Source organism: Phacochoerus africanus, chromosome 1 (assembly GCF_016906955.1).
Source record: "Phacochoerus africanus isolate WHEZ1 chromosome 1, ROS_Pafr_v1, whole genome shotgun sequence".
Taxonomy (NCBI): domain Eukaryota; kingdom Metazoa; phylum Chordata; class Mammalia; order Artiodactyla; family Suidae; genus Phacochoerus; species Phacochoerus africanus.
In genome coordinates, this window is record NC_062544.1 from 109,978,218 (window position 1) to 109,995,449 (window position 17,232).

Sequence of the window (17,232 nt, forward strand, 5' to 3'; positions counted from 1 at the left end):
CCTTATACCACTTAAAAAAATAAACTCAAAATGGATCAAAGACATAAACATAAGGGCTAAAACTATAAACCTCTGAGAAGAAAACATAGGGAAAACTACGACATCGGATTTGACTGTGATTTCTTGGACATGACTTATATATGAAAACAAAAAACAGACAAATTGAATTACATCAAAATAAAAAACTCCTGTACATCAAATGACACAATTAACAGAGCAAAAAGGTAGCCCATGGAATGAAAGAAACCGTGTAGAAGGCATATATCTGACAAGAGATTTGTATCTAGAATATATAAAGAACTCCTATAGCTCAATAACAAAAAATAAATAACTGAATTGAAAAATGGGCAATGGGCTTGAATAGTCATATTCAAGCAGAAATTCAATAGAAATCTCCAAAGAAAATACACAAGTGGCCAATAAGCACATGAAAATATGCCCACCATCACTTGTCACTAGGGAAATGCAATCAAAATTACCACGAGGTACCACCTCACATCCATAAGATGGCCATTATCAAAAAAAAAAAAAAAAAAACAGAATATAACAAGTGTTGGTGAGGATGTGGAGGAATGGAAGCTGCACATTGTTAGTGGGAATGTGAAATGGTGTAATTACTGTGGAAAACAATATATCAGTTCCACAAAAAAATTAACCATAAAATTATCATATGATCCAGCAATTCCACTTCCACTTATATACCCAAAAGAGCTGAAAGCAGGATCTTGCAGTGACAGTTGTATGCTTATGTTCATAGCAGCATTATTCATAATAGCCAAAAGGTGGAAGCAACCCAAGGGTCCATCAAAAGATGAATGGATAAGTAAAATGTGGTCTACCCACAGAACAGAACACTAGTGAGCCTTAAGAAGGAAGGGCTGACATATGCTACAACATGAATAAACCTTGAGGACATTAGGCTAAGTGGAATAAGCCAGCCATGAAGCAACAGATACTGTATAATTCCCACCGGGCCTACATGGAATGGGGAAGCAGGAGTTTCTCAAATAAAAATTGGGGAGAAAATAATCAGTCCCCACAGACCTAAGGGGACTGTGACCAAACAGCAAACACTCACAGCACCTCAACAGACCTCCTGGTTGCAACCCAGTCAAGGTCGCACCCTGAACTGTTCTGAGCAGTGGCTTCCCAGAGCTAAACTCAGAGAAGTTTTTTTTTTTTTTTTTTCTTTCTGGTTATTCCTCTTCAAATCTGTGACCCCACAAAGTCATGTTTGTGCCACAAAGCCCTGTTCTGACTCGAGTTCAGAAGATAGTGCGGTGCAGACCCAGCAGACATTCCCCAGGGGTGGGGTAGGGCCAAGACAGAATCCATTTTCTTCTGAGCATCCTAACTAATCATGGAAATCTGAGTTCCAGAGGCCACCACAGCCACTGGAAAGCTGAGACATCTAACTGCTAGGAAACAAGAGGGTGGACACCTGCAGAAAGACAGACGGGTGACTAAAGCGCCGTCCAGGGTTCTTGGCAGCCCTCTCCTTCCAGTTCTGGTCCTTCCCAGGGTCTGGGTGCTTTTGCGACTCAGGCTCCAAGAGGTACTACTGCGTCTGTATAATAAATTCCTTTTTTTTTTTTTCCTCTCTTTTTTATGGCTGCACCCACGGCATATGGAAGTTCCCAGGCTAGGGGTGAATCAGAGCTACACCTGCCAGCCTATGCCACAGCCACAGCAACACGGGGTCCGAGCTGTGTCTGTGACCTACACCAGAGCTCAGGGCAATGCCAGATCCTTAATCCACTGAGCAAGGACAAGGATCGAACTGGCAACCTCATGGTTCCTAGTCAGATTCGTTTCCACTGTGCCACAATGGGAACTCCAATAAATTCCCTTCTTGAAGCTGCCTGGACATTTCTCTTACAAACAAAATTATGAAGCATGTGGATTAAAAGGAGATTTCAGAGTCTGGACCAGGGAGTGGGGCTGTTCTTTAGAGACAAGAATTCCCATATCGCATGAAAAGTCTGCTGGGACCTGAGGCCCCAGACATGGGCAATGCTCTAGAGCGCCAAGTTACACCTCTAGGGAAAAGCATCGATCTGAGACGACAGTGCTGGGTTACTTACTGGGAGGAGAGCACTCAGAGTCTACTCTCTCTCTCTGCAAATAAACCACTTCCAGTTCTAGCTAAGGGTAGCCTAATAACCTGGGCTCTCCAGAGCAGTCCCGATTTCATATGTGCTGCCAATATCTGATCTTATGTCACCATTTCTGGGTGAAGAAATGTAGTGGGTATAAATATCCAAAATCCAAGAGGATTCCAGGGAATTTTTCAAAGACATCTCTCTTAGACTCTCTTTCTCAGCAAGTAAGTACTGTGTACTCACTGGATAAAGGATCTAGTGATTACGAGAGGCTGCTGGACAAGAGAGCATGTATTTCACAGGGACCAGGGAGCTGGTGCTGTTTGTTTCAAAGTTACAAAGTATCTACTATGTTGGGCTAATTTTCCATATGACACAAATACACAGAAAGAGAATTATTGATCTTAGTCAAGTTATTTAAGACCTGAGCTTCATATAACATAAATATACAGAAAGAGAATTCTACTGTGCTTAATTCCAGCTGGGTGATCTTATTTAAGTCAAATTAATTTAAGAACTAAGCTTCAGTTTCCTTGTCTTTATTTTTTTATTTTTTAATTTTTTTTTTTTTGGCTTTTGGCTTTTCTAGGGCCACTCTCAAGGCATATGGAGGTTCCCAGGCTAGGGGTCTGATTGCAGCTATAGCCACTGGCCTACGCCACAGCCACAGCAACGCCAGATCCAAGCCGAGTCTGCGACCTACACCACAGCTCATGGCAACGCCAGATCCTTAATCCACTGAGCAAGGCCAGGGATCAAACTTGCAACCTCATGGTTCCTAGTCGGATTCGTTAACCACTGAGCCATGACGGGAACTCCCCTTATCTTTATAATACAGTTTATAATAGTACCTTCCTCATAAGTAAAGTCCAATGCCTGATACATAATAAATTATAGTAGGCAAATAGTACAAATGGTGGTGTAAAACAACTGAATAGATAAGAAGCTAAGCTTTTAAGAATGATAATTTCTAGAGTTACAAATGGGCTTCAAGTGAGTGCACTTAAAGGCTGTTCCTACATTTAAACTTTCAAGATCAAAGCTTCCTAAGATTTTCTTCCAGAAGTCTTCTCCACTTCCACTCCCAACTTCCACCACCCCCAATCTCATTATCTCCATAAATGGTGCTCTACTCACCCCGTTACTCTGACTAAAATAAAGTCACTCCACCTCCCTTCTTTCTCTTAAACCTCCCATCTAAGCCACTCACAAATCCTGCCAGTTCTACCTTCAAAGTGTCAGTTCCACCTTTTAAAATTTACAAGGTTTAGAGTCAGACCACTACACTCTAGTTCAAGGATGATAGTAATTTTAATGCCATTCAAATTTATCATCTTTTAGAGTTCCCATCATGGCTCAGTGATTAACGAATCCGACTAGGAACCATGAGGTTGCGGGTTTGATCCCTGGCCTTGCTCAGTGGATTAAGAATCCGGCATTGCCGTGAGCTGTGGTGTAGGTTGCAGATGCGGTTCAGATCTGGCGTTGCTGTGGCTGTGGTGTAGGCTGGCAGCTATAGCTCAGCTCCGATTTGACCCCTAGCCTGGGAACTTACATGTGCCGCGGGAGCGGCCCTAGAAATGGCAAAAAAAAAAAGACAAAAAAAATTAAAAATTAAAAAAAAAATTATCGTCTTTGGAAGTTCCCATGTGGTGCAGCAGGTTAAGGATCCGGTGTTGACCAGCTGTGGTACAGATTGCAGGCTGAGGCGTGGGTTTAGTCCCTGTCCTGGGAACGTCTACATGCTGCAAGTGTGCCCCCCCAAAAATTATCTTTCTACTGCTTAATTTATAAGAGAAGTTCAAAGTCTCCCAACCTCCTCAAGGTCACCCCCTCTGGGCAGCTGCTGCCCCATTTCCATGAGTGATGGCTCACTCAGCATAGGTACAAGGGAGGTAAAAGGCATATTTGTTCATTAGGAGGAATGAGTAGAGAAAATTCAAGTGAGATAGAACAAAGCTGCCTAAGAAGTTATGGGGTGAAGAGTAGAAAAGGCAGTTGGTGGGTTGTAGGTCACTCAGGAAGTTGGTGAAAGTGGTTCCTTTTAAATGGAGTGTGAAATAAAGAAGGAATTCTATCTCCAGGTCACTGCACAAATATTCTAGAATGCCACCTCCTCAGGATACTTCTTAGATACTGCAAAAATGGATGGCTTAGAGCCTTCTGTTTGGATGTCTGTCTGGACTTCTAAATGGAGGGTAGAAGTTTGGCAGAAATTTGGCTGGTTCCATGCTCATCTCCAGCACAAAGCACATAATCAGAGAGAATGATGAACTCATGGTCAAGGAAGAGGTTTTGGATTTGGAGATTCCACTTCCACGAGGAAAGGTTTCATTATGGGTGTGCTGGCAGGTGAAACATTTTGAGAATGCCTCATCTCTGAGCATTAAAAAGGGATTTCTGACTTTATCCAAGCATTGCTGACTAGGAAATATCTATACTAAAGAGATTTTTATTGACTGATATGTTTGGGTTACAAATGTTTTAGTTCAATCTGTTTGCAAAGCACAGAAATAAAAATAGAAGGAAATTCTTCTTTTGGGACTGATCATAAAATCAACTTTTCATGTTCACTTATAAGTATGTAACTCATCATTTTTAAAGCTCCAGTGGAAATTTCTTCCAGGAACAACATATTTCTAATGGAACCTGTTTTAGTTCCTGGAAAATAACAGGTGTATGTCGTGGAATTAGTTTGTTCAACATCAAAAAAGAACCTGAAAGGATGAGTCAGGCTTTGAAGCTCAGCTCTTGATCCATTCTGTCCCATTGCCTTAGTATCCTCTCAGAGATTTGAATAGTCCTAAATTGCTCCTTGGAGACGGGCAGACCCTGCTTCCTTTTCTCTAATCTATGGAAGGATAATCGGGATAAAGCATCTACTGGGCTGGAGGCCAACTTTGGGAGAACTTGAGAAAGGCAATGGGAGAAGACCTCGAAGGTTTCAACTACCCCCGTCTGGCTGAAGGGAAAAGATAAAGTAAGTTAGAACTGGAAAGACCACGACCACCTCAGGGGGCTCAGAGGCTGAATGTGAAGGCAGAAATCTTGGCTGCCTTGGCATCCAGTACAGCCCTAGGCTCTGGAACAACACTCATAGTATGTTATGAGACACAAAATCTATCTGTTGGGTGAATGAATGGAGGGTTTGCACAAGCACATTGCTCTATGAGAAACTCCTCAACAATACCCCATTCAGAGCAGGACTGAGGAGATTGAATAGTCACCCCAGGCTTATTTCCTCCCCCTTTTTAGCAGAGAGCTAGCTCAGCCTATCTGAATTAGTCCACATAGAACAGTCTGATGTCAGCGGCTTAGCTTCAGAGGCTTCTTCTTTTGACAAGGGAACTTCTTGACCAGGAAGATTTCAGTGTTTCATAATCGTCCAAATGATTATAAATTGAAGGGCATTACAGGGGTGTGGTGCTTCTGGAACCTTCCCACATGTGCCCAGTCCAGCTGTGCCAGGCTTGAGCCTTCCTCTGTGTGTGCTCTGTGGCTTCTCTGCTGGTAGTTTCCCTAATAAACATAATTGTGCATTTACGGCTTTAGTGAAGGGTGGTCCCTGCCCCTTGTTGACACGTGGTCCCATTCAGAACCTCCTAGTCCCAGAAGGCTGTCTTGAAGGACAGCTCCTGAGTCTACAGAGGACTTGGGACAAGAAGAGAGAAGGATACAAGGAAGGCAGAGAACAAACAGAGGGAAGAAAAACCCACAAAGGAGAGAGATAGTATAGTTTTCTAGGAGACTCTTGCATAGTGTTTAGAAGAATTCATTCCTGATTTGATACATCTGACTGACAGCCAACCAAAAACATTTAGTTTGATTCATACAGCATGTTAAATCAACTGCGAAAAGGCCCTTAAGCTTCAGGATGAAGCCCGCCTACAATACCGACCTCAGTCATGTCCCCCAGGGTCCAGATCCTAGCAGTTGAACAAATCCCGTCAACCATCAGGGATTTCTACTTTAGGAAGCCTGGCAGCTTTCTCCTTAAGTCTCTGTATTAACCTCCCCTCCTGATCCAAGGCATTAATCCTGGTGGGCAGGATGTATTAGCAACTGCAGGCTCCACTTTCTCCTGCAAGGAGAAAATCTAGGGATATTCTATCATCCTAACAACCTTGACCTGTGAGCTGAGGCTGCCCCGAATTCCTTCCAGAGCCAAGGTGGTGTCACCAATCACTTCAGCTAAAATAAGGCATGATTTAAATCTGATTTCACACCACCTTTTCCAACTGGATGATTCTCCTTGAGGGAAACATGCCCTCAGGGTGTACATACCCAGTGAGCCTGAAAAAGCGATGGTAGCCTCACTTTGAAGATTCCTCTGCAGTTATCTGAGGGCTCCAGGATCCACTGGTGGTGTTTCCTTAAGCACCAGAAGGTCTCTTATGACAACCCCAAGGTACAAGTCACCTATGGGCCTGATAGGAGGCATACAGGTGTCTGTATCCCAGAGTCATGAAAGGTTAAGTCCTTCCCTTCTGTGAGTTTCCCCAGCACACCTGGATAGGTGTGTGTGGCCTTTGATCTCTTTTAGGGAAATGGAGACCTCTGCCCTACCCCTAAGAATCTTTCTCCTTGGAGTTCCAGCTGTGGTGCAATGGGATTGGCCGTGTCTCTATAGCGCTAGAATGCAGGTTCGATCCTGAGGCTGGCCCAGTGGGTTAAAGAATAAAACATTGCTGAAGCTGCAGCGTAGGTCCAAACTGTGCCTCAGATCTGATCCCTGGCCCAGGAACTCCATATGCCTTGGGTCAGCCAAAAACATGGAGGGGTGAGGAATCTTTCTCTTTAAAGGAGCTGCCGTGAGGACAGAAGAGACTGGCAGGATCAATGTCCTGTCTCACTGATTGACTTTTGGTCTGCTGGTTTCCTGGGGTGGCAGTCTAGGTGCTTTATTGACATTATTTTCATAGACTTTTTAATTCCATACTGTGTTTTCTGATGGATTCTTGGATGAAAGACTCAAGTAAAATACACTGATAGTGTAATTTATAACCAGGATTTTAGGTATACAGTATGTAAGAGACACAAAAGACCTGAAGCAGTATAGGTAGACAGACATAAAGTTAATAGAGTGAGCCTGGCATATTATGTCAGGTTATGACAGATAACTTTAATGACTAGAATAAACTGACTACTTTAAAGGAAGTTTGTGTTATTTTAACATAAAGAGAGCTTAAATTCAGGGCTTGGGAATGAATTAACAATTTTCCACTGAAATTAAACTTAACTGTGTTTTTAACTTAGGAGAATTTGCCTCAGATGAGGTTTATGCTCTTTTCTTCTCTGATCTTTAGAGTGTAAACATTTTCAAATTTAAAGTATAATGAATATGCATGTATATGTGATCAAAATTTAAAAATTGCTAATATTTTGCCATGTTTTTCTTCACCAATTACTGTTTTGCAAATATTTTTGAAAATAAATTACAGATATATTGACATTTCACTCCTTAGGCTTCTCTGAAAATTTCTCTGAAAATACATTTTCCATATAACGGACATAAAATTATCAGACCTAACAAAACCAACAATCATTCCCTAAACTTATCTAATATTCAGTAAAAACATATTTCTCAAGAATAAATTACTCACCTAAGGTGAGGAAACATTGTAATCCGGGAGATAACCCGAAGATATGAATATTTCTATCTCTAAGAATCTTTAATAGTTTCCCTGTGAAAAGAAACAAAATAGCTCTCTTACATATAGGCAATGATAACTGACAGAAGTTTTCACTTTGTCCCCAAAACCTTTAGACAGCATCAACAAAAAATTATAAATTTCACTGCTGTTGTCTGAGTGTAGCATCAGGATGGACAATGTGTCCAAAGTTCCCAAAGGGGACTCTTTCTTAGGAATCCATAGGAGCCCCTGAAGTGGAGACACTGTACATCTTTTCTCGTCAGAAGAGAATTTACCTTTCTCAGCTAACAAAGGTTTTTTTCTCTGTTCTCTAGAATAGCAGGGGGTCAGCAGTTCCTGAAATGTCAAGGTCAACCTGGATATTCTACTAGCCAACATTAACTCTATTATTTATTCACATGTACAAGCACATCACTTTACCCTCCATTTTTTTTTTGTCTTTTGTCTTTTGTCTTTTTAGGGCCACACCCGCAGCATGTGGAGGTTCCCAGGCTAGGGGTCCAATCAGAGCTGTAGCTGCCGGCCTACACCACAGCCACAGCAACGCCAAATCCTTAACCCATGGAGCGAGGCCAGGGATTGAACACACAACCTCATGGTTCCTAGTCGGATTCATTTCCACTGCACCATGACGGGAATTCCAACCCTCCAATTCTTGAGTGAATTTTCCAGCCTATGCGCTGACAGCTAGCACAGCCTACCAGGTGGTCTACTATTTTAATTTGATCCCCCAAACCTTTAGGCAGCACCAATAGGAGTTAATGCTCACCCTTAAAATGGTCTTTTGCACCGTAACATGGGGATTTATTCTCCTATCTCCTCTCATATATTTAGAGTTTTATGTTTACCTTTTAGCTATACAATTTATCTGGTATTTATTTTTGTGGAGGTTTGTGGGAGAAGCTACATCCTTTTTAAAGAGAGAGAACCAGGGAGCATGTGGTTACCTGCCCTGAGTGATTTGGGTCCATGTGACCAGAGGGCCTAAAGTGTAAGGCTGAACAGGGTTTGGAGCCAAAGTTCCCAGCTTTGGGGAGGCCCTAGGTGATGACAGGGAAATCAATAAGCTGAAGATGGCATAAGCAAGGAAGGGACAGAATCTTGCCTTCCAGCAATCCTATGGGATCTGTGCCATCCAAGGGCCAGTTACAGGACATGCAAGATTAGAGCACACAAAAGCTGAATCAGAGCGAAGAATTTCCTGAAGTTAGAGCTGGCCAGAGAGAAGGAGGTAGAAGAGATGGGGTCTGCCCTGAGCTCACACTGCCCGCCACCTGGAGTGATGAGAGCTGGAAGGGAGTCTCTGCATTAGTGGGAGCAGGACAGATGAAGCCTCGTTAGTTATACTAACAAAGAGAACTTCATATAAAAGCATTAACCAGTGTCTGTATTTTCTATTGCTGCTACAGCCAATTATCACACGTACGGTGCTTCGAACAACACAAGTGCATTCTCTCTCAATTCCATAGGTTAGAAATCTGACACGGTTCTCAAGGGCTGTATTCCTTTCTGGAAGCTACAGGAGAGAATCCGTTTCTCTGCCTTTTCCAGTTTCTAGGGGTTTTAACATTCCTGTGCTCCCATCCTCCATCTCTTGGGTCATTCCTCTGTGGTCTCATCTCCCTCTGATTCTCAACATCTAAGGACTCTTGTGATTAAATTGGGCCCATCCAGATAACCCAGGATCAGCTCCCCATCACAAGGTCCTTATAAGGTGGCATATTCACAGCTCTTAGGGATTAGGTCACAGGACCTGGACCGGGGATTAGGACAATCATTCTGCCCACCACACCCAGCAAGTGAAGAGCTAAAGAGGCAAAAAAGGAATGTTCAAAGAGTTTTACAAAGCAGCTTACTCTCCCTAGGGCTGGAAGAAGAAATAGAAGAGGATAAACATATGAAATCACAGAAAAGTTGGAAGATGGGCCCCATGGGGCAGGAACCCAGAACTCAGAGAAAGGGGTGCATCCCTCTGGTGTCAAGAAAAGAACTGCCATCCCTCACAAGGTGGAGGGACCTGACTTTGTGATGCAAAAGCTGTCACTGTGTGCTGGATTTGTGACCCAGTCAGAAGGCTGTCTTAGGGAAAAAAGCCATATTCCACTGGGCTCTGGCCCTACTTGCTCCTATGTCAGATTTCTGGAAGCTCCTCTCCAGGCAATGGTGGTGCTTCAAGCTATCTTTTTTAGGTTACAGAGGTGCCACTTCAGCCGACCTTGGCCCTTACTGTGTCCTTGAAACTATTCTGTGCTGTTTCATTCAGTGGACATTCCATATAGCCAGGTGGCTGATCCTGCTGCCTGGCTGAGGAAATAGAGGTTTTAGGATGAGAACTACTCCTGAACCTGAGGAATGCTGCCCCTGGGGAAAGGCCAAGGTCAGGACAGTGATGCTGGGACAAGTGCAAAATGGGAGCCCTCCAGGTTCCTCAGCGCATCCATGTAGTGGCAGTAAAGCAGTTTAGAAGACAAGGGTGGGTACAAGGAGATCCTGCTGAATAGCATTGAGAACTTTGTCTAGATACTCATGTTGCAACAGAACAAAGGGTGGGGAAAAAAATGTAATTGTAATGTATACATGTAAGGATAACTTGATCCTCTTGCTGTACAGTGGGAAAAGAAAAAAAAAAGAAAAAGAAAAGAAAACTAAGCACTGTGAAAAAGAAAAAAAAAAGAAGAAGACAAGGGTGGGGAGTTCCCATCGTGGCACAATGGAAACGAATCTGACTAGGAACCATGAGGTTGCACGTTCGATCCCTGGCCTCGCTTGGTGGGTTAAGGATCCGGGGTTGCCGCGAGCTGTGATGTAGTTCGCAGACCCAGCTCAGATCCTGTGTTGCTGTGGCTCTGGCCATAGGCCGGTGGCTGTAGCTCCAATTAGACCCTTAGCCTGGGAACTTCCACATGCTGTGGGTGGGGCCCTAAAAAGCAAAATAAATAAATAAATAAAATAGAAGACAAGGGTGGATGGGGAACTAGATCACCACACACCCACTACAGAGGTGTGGACACAGAAGTGCTTAAAGCAGCCAGCAGGCTGTATACACTGCTCTGGCTCAGGCCAATTCATCCTAAAGAGCCTTTCAAATGGCAAGCGTGGGATACGCAGGGTCTGAGATAACGGAGCCTGGAGCCTGTGGCAGAAGGAAGTGACACTCAGCGAAGGCGACCCCTGGTATTTTAGAGGCAGCTGCCTGACAGGGCTCACCCTACTCCAGTTGAGTGCCATTACTGGCTGGTCACTAGGACTTGGTGGACAATGAGAGACTAGCTCCCCTTGTGTTGTTCCTCCCCAGCAAGTCTATGATGAAATAAAGTAGGCCCTGTCCAGCAAGCCCCTGTTACTGGATGAAAACGGTATATCTGAGAAAGGAGTAAATCAGCCATCAATGGAATCTTCCTCCTGCAGGAAAGGGGGGTGGCCCTAGGCATCGCTGTGTCAGACATGGGGTCTTCAGTGCACAAGGATCCTGGAGGATGCCTGGGCATGATGTACAGACCGACCAGTTAAATTAAGATGCCCACTGCAGCTGGGCAGTCACGGGAAAAAAACTAAATTGATATAGAAAGAAAAATTCTGTCCCGTGCACAGATATGCAGACAGGTGCTTGTCCTGGAAGACACCCCTTGAACACATCTTATTACGTTTTCACCACCTTGTAACCACTAGTCAATGGGTTGTCAGTGTGCTCTGGCACCTGACAACCAAACAACTGGATGATCGAGTCCCAGCCCCTTAGGGACAAACACTGTGGCAGCAGACAGCACAGGATCCATGCCCTCTCTTCATGAGCCAGGTGAATATCCATGGAAAAGGGCCCTATGGCAATGAACATCACTGGAACTGACAAGCTGACTGATTCCACACCATGCAGGTAAAGTGCAAAGCTGCCTGAATACTGTCATACAGGGCATGGCAATCAAGCCACAGATCAAAGCCTGGCAATGCCAGTACATGAGGTCAAGGGAGCCTTGCTAATGTGTCTGACTTACAGCTCCACCAGCAAGGAACCCAGGGGTGCATAGTCCTGGGAAATAGACTGTAGAGACCCCTTACCCCTCTCCCAGGGGTATCACTGGATGTTGACTACAGTGATAACCTTTATGGGTTATGACACAATTCCCACTTGCAGAGCAAAGGCAGGCCATGCTATTCAAGAACTCCTAAATGTGCTGCTACATATATGAACTTCCTGAACACATCCAGTCAAACAAGGACTGGATGGCAGTTATCTGGCAGTTATCTAGCGTTCATGGGACATTTCGTGCACAGTACCTAGACGACAGGTGTCATGAAAAGATGAAGTGGACTCTTAAAAAAAAAGCTGCAAAAGATAAGTGGACCCTAATTGGGGCACTTCCCTAGAAAAGTACCACCCATTTAAATTCAATTAATTATGACATATTAAGCGGGATGAGAAAAGGCCTACCCTGGCTACAAGAGACCCCCTTTTCCCTCCTGCGCCTTGCTTAAAGAAACCAGGCTCTTACAGAAATGTAGTGTTATAAGATTTTAGAGAATAGTCTAAAGACCACTAAAAATATTTAAAATATAGGTATTCTTTTAAAAAAAAAAAATCAGGCTGCAGGGCCTTGTGGGTGGCAGAGTAGAGCTGGGGGTGGGAGAAGCTAGCATGGGGCTTCCCTTATAACCTTCGGCCTACACTTGCTAGAGCACGAGTAGGGGGTGACCTCCTAAGGTGGTCCGTTCAGCATATCTACCATGTTTTGCAACACTGCATAGTAATCTATGGATGAATCCAGCCAGAGTTTTAAAAGGCAAGGATTTTTAAAAGAGTAAAGTCCCCATGCTGCAGAGTCAGGTCATACATGTACTAACCATGCAGCCATGAGAGCTCCAGTGGTGGGGAAGGCGCAGCTCGGACCCCTGGAGGTCAGAGATGTTGGAGGAAGGGGCTTATCCACGTGACTCTCACCTGCAGGACACCTGACCCAGTCTGTCAACTCAGAAGGCTTTAGCAACCTTGTCCCAGACCATTACCACTGCCTTCAATCTAAGCCCTGGACACTCACTCTTGGGATACTACACTGAGGTCTATGGACTTGGGAGGCAGGATGGCCTCCACCAAAATGACAAAACAAGATTAATTTTCTAGATGCTGATATGATCTTCCTTAGCTTCATCTTACTGCTGGTGCCCTGTGGTCTCTGTCTACTGTGAAAATAAAAACAAACCTCTTTTGTGTGCTTCCTCCAGACCACAGCTACTGCTCTAAACTGAACTGATTGCTGGATCTCTCACCTCCTACCCCTCCACCCCCACCACCTGCCCTGCGGATGGGACTGTCTTCCCCTTTCTTGGTCTTCTGCCAGCCCCTCTTGGACCTGAGGGCAGACCTCAGCCAGGAGCACATGCAAAGATGGCTTTGGGAAACTTGCCCATCTTGAGGCACCTTCTGTGCCTATGAGGGGAGGGGAGGTGGCCCAGACACCTGGGCTCCAGGCTTACCTGGAGTGAGACTGTCTACATTCAGTTCCCATCCCGACCTAGACGCTCAGTCCTGTTTCTCTGGGAGAAGAATGCATTGTGGTCCTCTTTACCCTGAGGACCTTGGTTACCCGGTTTGTGATTCCTGAGCCTTTAGTTAGGAGGAAACAGAGCCTGATGTGCTGGAGGCATAGGGAATGCCTGCCTAGGAAAGCCTCCTCCACAAGCCAAAGGCCAAGCTGCTCCCCTTGCCTACTCTTCCCAGAAAGCACTCCAGGTCTCCTCCTCCTCCCCAGATGGCAGAACAATAGCGCCAGCACAGCAACCTTCCTTACAGACAGCACACCAGACTCAGGGGAAGGACTTGGCAGAGGTCATGGACAAAGGCCTTAGCAGCCTGGCCCCACCCCTGGTTCTCACTCATAACAAGACTAAAAGCCAGAGCTCACATTTGCACAGCTCTTGACCAAGCCAACCAGGACAGCCCTGACCTGGATGGACTAAGACCCTGGGTCGACTTGAACCCGACCTGGACCCTCACTCTAACCTACCTCATTCTAAACTCTCACCCTTGCTTCAATCCTGACTCCTAAGTGGACTCTGACCCTGACTCTGATCTTAACCAAGTACCCACAGGAGGGCAGTCCTGTCATTCACTGACCCCACAGTAAGCAGCCACCCCTCTGGGCGTGCTGACAGCTGAGGCCATGTGGTCCTCACTCAGAGCCTTGCTTCATTTACATTGCACTGCTCTGACTGCCCCCTCCCCTCACCATCACTCCCTCCAGCCTTCTCTGAGGCTGCAGTGGGCAAGGTGCTGCCCAGGTTGTGCACTGGCTCCCGGCACCCTCAGTAGTGGTCTGAATTAACACATTTGGTCGGAACCCAGGTCCTTCTAAAAATCCACCAGTGCCCACTTTGGATTAGCTGTGGACTCCATTTCTCTAGCTCCCCCTTCTCTCTGCCTAGTAAGCAAGGTAGTCTGCTGGTGCCTTTTGGGGAGAGAAGAGCAAGCCCTTCTCACTTGAAGAGGGCTTGAACCTTGTCTGCCAGGTTCCAGACCATACCCCACACAGGAAGAGGACTGGTGTCCAGGAGGCCCCTGGTGAGGTTCACTGAGGGAGGGAGGCAGGATTTCATGGGGTTACTCTGTGCCCTGTTGCCTTCAGGACACCAGTTCCATCAAACACAACAACGGTGTCCTGGCCATAGCATATTATTTCCTGGAGTAGAAAGTCAATGTCCCATGGAAGATTATTGCAGAGAGATGCCTGCCAGACAAGCAACATCGCTGTCAGGTGTAGAAGAGGCCCTGGGCCAGGAGGATCAGGCCCTGGTGCCCAGGCAAGGTCAACTTGAGCCCCAGAGAGAGACAGATAGGGTGTCTGTCTTGTTCCTTTCTCCTGAGACTTTGGCATCAACTTCCTGTCTGCTCCTGGCCTGAATTTAACTGGGTCTCCATTTCTCTGTGGGTCCCTACCTGTCCTGGGCACGCCTGAAGGGCTTCTGTTTCCACAGACGCTCCAGGCATTTCCAGCCTTAAATGCAGCTGTGCCCTGGCACCCAGGGCTCTTCAGAGTCTGGCCCATCCTGAGCTGTCCTGCTTCCACTCTTGTCTCCCACTGCTATGGATGCCAGTCCAGGGAAAGGCTGTGAGCAGAGTGTCTGGCAAACAGGAGGTAGCAAGCACCCACCTGCCACACACAAGTAATATGATGGGGCCAGAGCTGGGGCCCTGGAGAAGGGCTGGAAGGCAGGGAGGCTCCTGCCTTGGCTTCACGGGAGCCAGGCCTGCGAAGATGGAGCAGCCGAGGACCCAGTGGGCTGGAGGAGGACATTTCTAGGGGACAGAACAAGGAGTAGCAGTTGGAGAGCAGCAGGTGGCAGGGCTGGGTAGGAAGCAGGCGTTGAGAGGTTGCATGCAGCACTGCATGCAGGGCCAGGGCTGCAGTGGGAGGGAAATGGGCTGTTGCACTGTGTGACCTGGACACATCTGCTCACTGAGAAGTCATTTAATAACTATCCAAGTCCAGGCCCTCAAGGGAAAAACTGGGGTGACCCTTTTCAGCTTGTCAGAAGGCCATCTGTGGGCTGTCAATGAGCTCTCCCTTGGCCTCTCTCCTCTCTGGCCCTGCCTGGTGATCATGAAGTCCTGATTGAGGCTGATTGTACCACTTCCTCATGATCATCATCCTTGAAAGGAGCATCCTCATTCTGGAGAAGAGATGGGGACCAGAAATATGGAGGGTATCTCGAACTGGGTGCCACCTGGCTGCTTCTGACGTCGGCCGGCTCATGGAGGTGCTGGAGTCCCGGCTTGCCAACCCAACTTGTGAAGTGGACACCAGTGTACTCACTGCAGCTGAAGGGACTCCTGCAGCAGCGGAGAGAGGTCATCACTGGGCCGTGGACTCACCTGCCTGCAGGTGGTCATCTCCATCAGCCTCCCTGAGCACCTACATGGCACGTGGTGACTTGGTTCCAAGTACCTCTTCTGTAAATGATGCACTGACTTTGGCTGTCAATTTGTTCCCTGTCTAACGTGAAGGCTCCTGTCTGCTCTACGGCTGTGTTGAAAGGTCTGACCCAGCTGTCCAAGCTGCCCTGGGACTCTCCTGTGACTCTGTCCAGAGGCTCCAGTTCAGGAAGTGTTGGGAAGGCCCAGCGAGAGCATGGATAGAAGGGTCCTGCAGTGAATGTGCACTGACCCTGAGAGAAGCCAGGGAGTGTGTGGGGCTCTCTGGAGTGAGGCTGAAGCACTGCACCAACTGAGGACTGTCTTCAGGCCAGGCTGTTGAGACTTGTAAAGGGAGAAGTACTAGCTGATAACCATTGGAGAGGATTAAAATACTGGGGAGCTGCCATAGTCCTGGGGAAGGTGCATGCCCATGGCAACCTGGACATCCTCACTCTTCATCGGTTCCACTCCCATCCAGGGACCTTCATGGGGACACCATAGGAGTGACTGGAAAAACCAGAGCCCAAGACCTTTCCTCATTCAATCTGCCATATTTGGTAGAACCAGCCAAAGAAAGCTCACCTCTGCCCTTTCTCTGGAGGTGACGGCACAGGGAGGCAGCTGGGTCTCTCTGCCCACTGCCTTGCATCATCTCTAAGGGTCCTTCCATCACCCCTGAATCCTTGGGGACTCAGCCTTGGGGACTCAGCCTTGGGTTCAGGCTTTCTTGGAGCCTTCCTCAGACTTCATCTATGGAAGGCACAACCAGAGCCAAGATGGGTGACTCAATTTGCTCATAATCCAGGGCATGGGCCTGGCAGCTGAGCCCAGCTTGTTCTCCAGGGCTATGTCCCTGAACAAATCCACCCTCTCCCCATGCTTTGCCCCTGGACCACTTTAGAACACAGTCACCCTGTCTACTGTCAAACACCTCATGTTAGGGCAGGGGGAGCTCCTGTGGGTCACCTGGAGAGGAGAAACTGAGGCTCAGCAGGGATGAAGCTGCTCCAAGACCCAGCTCTGCGTCTTTTGGTCCCACACTAGAACCACTATTTAAATAAAATCCTCCCCCACCAAAGGCACCTGAGCTCCCACTGCCTCCCTCAACTCCCTTTGGGGTCCTGGGCCAGAGGTGCTTATTGGTTAGGGCACAGGCCAGCCTTGTGCCCCTGCTATCCCTCCTGCATGAAGGCCCACAGAGGTCACAGGTGTGTAAATTCCTTGGCACCTGCTGGTGGTGAGACAAGCAGGGCAAGTTTCCACCCCACCCTGCAGCCTGTTCCAGCACAGTCATTTACATCAAGGACATGTGGGAGTTCCCGTCATGGCGCAGTGGTTAACGAATCTGACTAGGAACCATGAGGTTGCGGGTTCGGTCCCTGCCCTTGCTCAGTGGGTTAACGATCTGGCGTTGCCGTGAGCTGTGGTGTAGGTTGCAGATGCGGCTCGGATCCCTCGTTGCTGTGGCTCTGGCGTAGGCAGGTGGCTGCAGCTCTGATTCAACCCCTAGCCTGGGAACCTCCATATGCCGCAGGAGCGGCCCAAGAAATAGCAAAAAAGACAAAAAAAA

The 17,232-nt window shown here is 46.8% G+C and overlaps 1 long non-coding RNA gene across 1 annotated transcript in view; it reads right to left on the reverse strand.

The window, feature by feature from the left end:
* Positions 1-17,012, reverse strand: part of LOC125123085 (uncharacterized) — a 25,674-nt gene extending 8,662 nt beyond the window's left edge. The window contains exons 1-2 of the long non-coding RNA XR_007133974.1: positions 14,685-17,012; positions 7,706-7,786 (exon numbers count right to left, since the gene is read on the reverse strand). This is a non-coding gene — a long non-coding RNA (uncharacterized LOC125123085). The remainder of the gene's footprint in view (positions 1-7,705; positions 7,787-14,684) is intronic.
* Positions 17,013-17,232: the final 220 nt, after the last annotated feature.